At 32.9% G+C, this 7,041-nt stretch overlaps 1 long non-coding RNA gene across 1 annotated transcript; it reads right to left on the bottom strand.

The window, feature by feature from the left end:
* Window positions 1-5,937: 5,937 nt before the first annotated feature.
* LOC129744881 (uncharacterized) lies at window positions 5,938-6,486 on the bottom strand. The gene is made up of 3 exons (XR_008737011.1): window positions 6,342-6,486; window positions 6,127-6,281; window positions 5,938-5,981 (listed from the first exon to the last, which is right to left on the bottom strand). It is a non-coding gene; the product is annotated as an uncharacterized LOC129744881 (long non-coding RNA).
* Window positions 6,487-7,041: the final 555 nt, after the last annotated feature.

The following is a 7,041-nucleotide window of genomic DNA, read 5'->3' as shown; positions in this document are numbered from 1 at the left end:
TTACTTCAATTGCTATTTCTCAGAAATATTTAGTTTTAGTTCTAAAATTCTTGAAAGTTCCGTATGGCATTGACATACATACAACACCACATTGAATTAACATGTAAGACCTAACAAGAGCTGTCCCTACTGAAATTACATCAGAAGAAAATATTGGTTACAAATCACCCGTTCAACCGATTTGCACATATTTTTCAACCTTGTATTTATTCATACAAAGTAAATAGGTAAAACCATGCATTTAACTGCTCAAATAAATTTTTACTAATTTCTCAATCAACAATAACCGACGTTTATGGGGAGCAGGATTAGGGTAAAAACAAAAGATTGTGAATTTTGTCAATTTTGCAATTTCATCAATTTTGTCAATTTTGTCAATTTTATCAATTTTGTCAATTTTGTCAATTTTGACAATTTTGGCAATTTTGTCAATTTTGTCAATTTTGTCAATTTTGTCAATTTTGTCAATTTTGTCAATTTTGTCAATTTTGTCAATTTTGTCAATTTTGTCAATTTTGTCAATTTTGTCAATTTTGTCAATTTTGTCAATTTTGTCAATTTTGTCAATTTTGTCAATTTAGTAAATTTTGTCAATTTTGTCAATTTTTTAAATTTAGTAAATTTTGTAAATTTTGTAAATTTTGTCAATTTTGTAAATTTTGTAAATTTTGTAAATTTTGTAAATTTTGTAAATTTTGTAAATTTTGTAAATTTTGTAAATTTTGTAAATTTTGTAAATTTTGTAAATTTTGTAAATTTTGTAAATTTTGTAAATTTTGTAAATTTTGTAAATTTTGTAAATTTTGTAAATTTTGTAAATTTTGTAAATTTTGTAAATTTTGTAAATTTTGTAAATTTTGTAAATTTTGTAAATTTTGTAAATTTTGTAAATTTTGTAAATTTTGTAAATTTTGTAAATTTTGTAAATTTTGTAAATTTTGTAAATTTTGTAAATTTTGTAAATTTTGTAAATTTTGTAAATTTTGTAAATTTTGTAAATTTTGTAAATTTTGTAAATTTTGTAAATTTTGTAAATTTTGTAAATTTTGTAAATTTTGTAAATTTTGTAAATTTTGTCAATTTTGTCAATTTTGTCAATTTTGTCAATTTTGTAAATTTTGTAAATTTTGTGAATTTTGTAAATTTGGTTAATTTTGTAAATTTAATATTTTTTTTAAATTCTGTCAATTTTGTAAATTTTGTAAATTCTTAAACTTTGTAAATTTAGTGTATATTGTACATTTTGTCAATTTTATAAATTTTGTCAATTTTATCAATTTTGTCAATTTTGTCAATTTTGTCAATTTTGTCAATTTTGTCAATTTTGTCAATTTTGTCAATTTTGTCAATTTTGTCAATTTTGTCAATTTTGTCAATTTTGTGAATTTTGTGAATTTTGTGAATTTTGTGAATTTTGTGAATTTTGTGAATTTTGTGAATTTTGTGAATTTTGTGAATTTTGTGAATTTTGTCAATTTGGTCAATTTTATCAATTTTGTGAATTTTGTCAATTTTGTTAATTTTGTCAATTATGTCAATTTTGTCAATTTTGTCAATTTTGTCAATTTTGTCAATTTTGTCAATTTTGTCAATTTTGTCAATTTGGTCAATTTTGGCAATTTTGTCAATTTTGCCATTTGTGTTGTTTTTGTTGTAATCGTTGTTTTTTTTGTTTAAATTATCATTGTTGTTATTTTTTATATTTTCTGTTTTTTGTTTTGTTTGTCAGTTTTTGCAATTTAATATTGAATAATAATTTTTTCTTTTGTTATATTTTTTTCATTTGATCATTTATGTCATTTTTGTTAATGTTTTCTATTATTTCATTTCTGTCATTTGTAACATTTTTGTCATTCTGGATATTTTTATCATTTTTAACAATCTTGTCATTTGTGGTTACTTTTGTCTGTTTTGTCTATTTGGTATTATTAATAATTTGTGTCATTCGTTTTTGCTTTTTTTTTGTCAGCTTTATTAGGTCTGTTAGTTTTGTTTAATTTTTAATGTTTATCTTTTTTTTCATAGTATTTAGTATTTATTTATTTATTTGGAATCTTTGACCGTGAAGTCATACAGACTTAAAGTCTTAAAATTAAAAATTTACCTAAGTAACATACCATGTGTCATTTTAAAATCAAGTTTAATCACGGATCGAACGTTTAAACATCGAATTTGATACGTTCAAGTCGAACATGTGGGAAACCTCGTTGAAAGCATGACAGCATCGATGTAGTGGATGATTTTGGCCAAAACTCTTTCTGCTTCTTGGTAGCCAGAGAAACTTTTGATTGCGTAGTTGTCGAGCTGGAGCGTGTAAATTCAGAGAATGCAGCAGTTGCGGGCAATCAATAACGTTTGTTAAGATGTCGTACACGAAGATCCGTTGCAAGTACGTCCTCCTTTTACTCAAAGACATCAGTGACAGAAGACCATATCTCTCGGAATAAGGTGGTAAACGTACAGAATCTAGCCAGGGCAATCTTCGTAATGCATAGCGAAGAAATTTTTAGGTCATCGGCGTACAGTAGTTTAGTCGAGTTGAGGTAGGTAGCTATGTCGTTTATGGAAAGCACAAAGATAAGCGGCCCTAGGTGACTACCTTGTGGAACACCGGATGGCATGTCGAATTCTGTAGAGTGTTCCTGTTCCTCTGATGTTTACGCAACCTTGGCGTTTCACCAGGTAGGAATGCAGCCATTTTATTATCCATGAAGGAAAACCGTAGCGTTCGAGCTTTGTTATTCCTATGCTGTGTTGCACTTTGTCGAAAGCCTTGGCGAAATGGATATATATATATATTGAATCAACTTGCATTTTTTTATTTGTTGCGGTGTGCAATTCACTTACATAGCACATCAGATTTGTCAGCGTTGATTTTTTCTTTAAAAATCCGTGCTGGTATTCAGTGAGTATCGGTTTAGCTGCTGAATATAGCCTTTCGTATATCAGAGACTCGAGGACTTTGGAAAAGCAGCACAAGATTGATATGGGCCGATAGTTCACTACACGGTGAGAGTTTCCAGATTTAAGGATTGGAGATACTGAAGCAGATTTCCAGTGGCTGGGAAAAGCACATTCAGACATCCATCTGTTGAAAATTATACGTATTGGTACGGCAATACGCTGCGATTTTTGATACCAACGACGATGGAATCCCATAAGGACCCCCTTTCGACGGATCGAGCTTACTCAAAGCAATAAAGACCTCCTCAATAGTGAAACCAGGCTGTGGCAGCCTAATGTTGTAGGTAGGCAAAGATTCGAAGTAGGCGTCGTCACAGTTTAAGGTTTGCGGACTATACACACTGCTGAAAAATTCGGCAAACAAATCAGCTGACTCTCTAGCAGTTCTCGATGTGCGTTCCTGGAACGTGACAGATGAAGGAACAATATTTGTGAGGCGGGCGGCTATTATATTGTTTATTATATTGGTATCATCTGACAAAGGCGGGTGTCTGAATGAATAAAACTTAAATCTAGGTTTACATAAATCGTTTTCTAGTTTCTAAGTCGTTCACTCATGCTATGCTCAATCCGTTGTTTGAAAATTGCAATGGACACATTAAAATCGAATAGGGTATAATTACGGAGGAAGCATATTTTTGCGGCACGAAGGGGGTCGTTACTGCCATAGCGCGTACTTCGTGTTTCCAATGAGAGCCAGTCTCGATTACGAAGGGTTCGTTCTGGAGCATAAATGTTACAACGGGAAAGCAGCCAACAGCAGTCAATTTCATTTCTCAAGATTTTTGCCACGAACAGTGATCGACCAATGGAATGACGATCCGCCAGCGTATGGAGTCCAAGCAGAGCACATCGTTGTTGATAAGGCGGTAGATTTAACGGGTTTTCCCAAGGTAGTTCACGGAGAGCATACCGCACAAATCGCCGTTGAATTGCTTCGAAACGCGCAACCCACAAAGCCTCAAACGGCCACCATACCAGATTCGCAGATTCCAATATTGATCGAACCAGGCAGCAATATAAAGCTCGTAGGCAGACGGGATCGGTGAATTCTGTACTCAGGCGTATAATGAATCCCAGCATCCTGTTGGCCTTCTCGAGTACCACAGAGTAATGGGGCTTAAAAGTCATATGACGGTCCAATAAAACTCCAAGATCCTTTATCTGATCCACACGTTGCAGTGACTCACCCAGTATGCTGTATTCATATATGAATTGATGTTTCCTCCGACCGAATGTAATAACACAACACTTAGCAACGCTTAAAACCAGTAAATTATCAGCACACCAGTTCACAACCATGTCCAGGAAGCCTTGTAACTCGTAACAATCAGCTAAACTGTTTATGACCAAAAATATTTTTAGGTCATCCGCATACAGGAGAACTCCACAGCCAATCAGAAGCAAATTAATGTCATTACAGAACATTGTAAACAACAGAGGGCCCAAGTTGCTACCTTGTGGAACCCCAGACTTTGGAATAAAATCAGGAGATTCTGCAGAACCTGATTTTATTCCAAAGTCTGGGGTTCCACAAGGTAGCAACTTGGGCCCTCTGTTGTTTACAATGTTCTGTAATGACATTAATTGATATACTTCCAAAAAGTAGAGGGATCTTGCTTTATACCACGTTCAATATTCTGGATGTATCGTTCAAAGGTGGAATTGCGCAGAGCCGAATATTCGTTCTCTGGTCTCAATAGGAGTGCTCCGTTTTGCTTCGGAAGTAGCGTTTGCGAGCTTTTCGGACCAAATTGCGATTTGTTCGCAGTTCGGAGTTCCACCAGGGAAGTTTATAAGGTGGATCGTTTTTGGGGCGTGTGCTCGCGTAATACGCTCCAAAGCTGACTGTAGAAGGCAGATACCGCATCATCGACATTCAGATCTTCAAAAGCTGATTGCCAATCTGTCTTGTCTAATAATTCAGCAACCCTTTCGATGTTGCAGTGCGGGAAGTCTAAATTTTGTCTGAGAGGGCTACCCGTGTCTATAGGCTCATTGGAACTATACTCAAGGAGTAAAATTGATGGATGATTGCTTTTGGTGGGTGCACGAGTTCAGCTTGGTCGGGTCTGTTTATAAAAATGAGGTCAAGAACTCTGCCGTTAACGTTTACCAGGGAACACATCTGTGATAACCGGGAAGCTATTTATTGTCGATTCAATCACAGCGAGTTCCTGTTCTGTGGAAGCGTTCACTGGCAAAAATCTATTAGCATCCTCGTCGTAGCTCCAATGCAAATTCGGTAGATTGTAATCCCCAGCTACAACAACGAAGTCTTGACAGGTTGCAGTATTCAGGATATAGTCAAGAGCGGACATGTGCGATGCATACAAAGAAGTTTCGCTATTGGCCTGAAGTAGACACAAAACAAGTAGGTATACAGAACGATGTTGAAGCTTTATACTACATACATATATAAATAATGCTTGTGTACATTTTGTGTTATTTTTGTGTCATACGGCTGTAATTTTTTGGTTTTTTGTGTAAATTATTGATCAATTACGTGTTTTTTATGTCATTTTTGTCCTAATTGACATGTAGATATGTGATTTTTTTTTATAACGTCATTTTCACACGCAGAAAAATGAAATTTAGTTTCAAAGGAAAGTGCCGCAAAAACAAAGGATTTTTTCCTTTGATTTTGGGACAAATAAAAATTCCTTTGATTCAAATGCATTTTCTTTTGTTTCAAAGAAATGCTTTCCTTTGAATCAAAACTTTTTCTTTGTTTCAAAAAACAAAATGCTTTTGATTCAAAAACCTTATCGTTTGATTTTATATAATATTCCTTTAATTCAACGGTATTTGGATTTCAATTTTAAAGCATTTGTTCTTCAATTTTATGTTTTATTCCTAAAAATTCTAGTACTACATATTAATTTTCGTCCTATTGGAAATAAAAAGAAATCAATTATGGTTTGAAACATTTTATTTCTCTGTAAGTAGATGTTCTATCTTTTACCACTTCACATCATCGATTTTCTCTCATATTGAATTTTTAAACCGCGGTTCATCTGTAAATAAAGAGTAGAACAAAATGTACACATGAATTTTTTACATAGCGCACATAATACAAATTTATTACAATTACGACATTAAGCAAAATAATTCTAACAATGAAGAAAATATTTTTTGTTTACATACTGAACTTGTACTTACTGAACGATATTTGTTGGTAGCCAGTTGTCAAAAGGGTTTTGGCGTCAGCCGTTGTCTCCCTGGACCGGATCGGAACCTATTGCAACCGCTTATAGCCGGAGGATTGGAACAGTCAGTACAGTTACCTCTTCAAATTGTTTGGATGAATGGTTGCCCTAAAAAATTTTGACATGTTGACAGTTTATTTAAAATTGAATTGATTTTAAAAGACCTACCTTGGAGTCCACTATCGTTTGCCCTCTCATAACTGTCGGAATTTTCCGACGCCGGATCTCTTGAATCCGATGCTGTCTGGGGTTGCACGGCAGGAAGATTCCGCTGATATAAATAAGTCTGACTGGTTTCGAAAAAGCTTTTCTCCGACCCGTTCACCAAACAGAAGCTAATGAAGATGTGTCTACTATTTGACAAAAAAATACTTTGATTCAAAAAAAACATTCATCTAAATCAATGAATTTTTACATTGATTCTGGGTCAAAAAATAAATTCTTTAAATTTAAATTCAATACTTTGATTTAAAAACTTGGAACATTTGTTTAAAGGAAAAATAGTTCGGTTCAATATAAAATTTACTTAAATCAAGGAAATAGGATTTTGTTTCAATGTACACAAGGTTTTTGAATCAAAGATGTATTTTTTTTATATCAATGGTACTACTTTTCGCTGCGTGCATAACTGTTTTTTGTAATTTATTGTTTTTCTTTTGGAATTTTGGTCGTGGTTTTGATTTTACTTTTGTTCCTAGCAATAGTTAATTTCCTTAGTTTTGTGGCTTTTGTGTAATGTAATAAATTTTGTAATATTTTTTGAAATTAGTTTTTTTTTCAAATTTTTTTTATCATTTTCTAAATTTTTGTATTTTGATTAAATTGTTGAGTTAAGTTAAGTTTCATTTTCTTGTTTCCTGTTCTTTGT

Source organism: Uranotaenia lowii, chromosome 2, assembly GCF_029784155.1.
Source record: "Uranotaenia lowii strain MFRU-FL chromosome 2, ASM2978415v1, whole genome shotgun sequence".
NCBI classification, from domain to species: Eukaryota; Metazoa; Arthropoda; class Insecta; order Diptera; family Culicidae; genus Uranotaenia; species Uranotaenia lowii.
The sequence above is the reverse complement of the archived record's forward strand: the minus strand, read 5'-3'. Positions and strand labels throughout refer to the sequence as shown.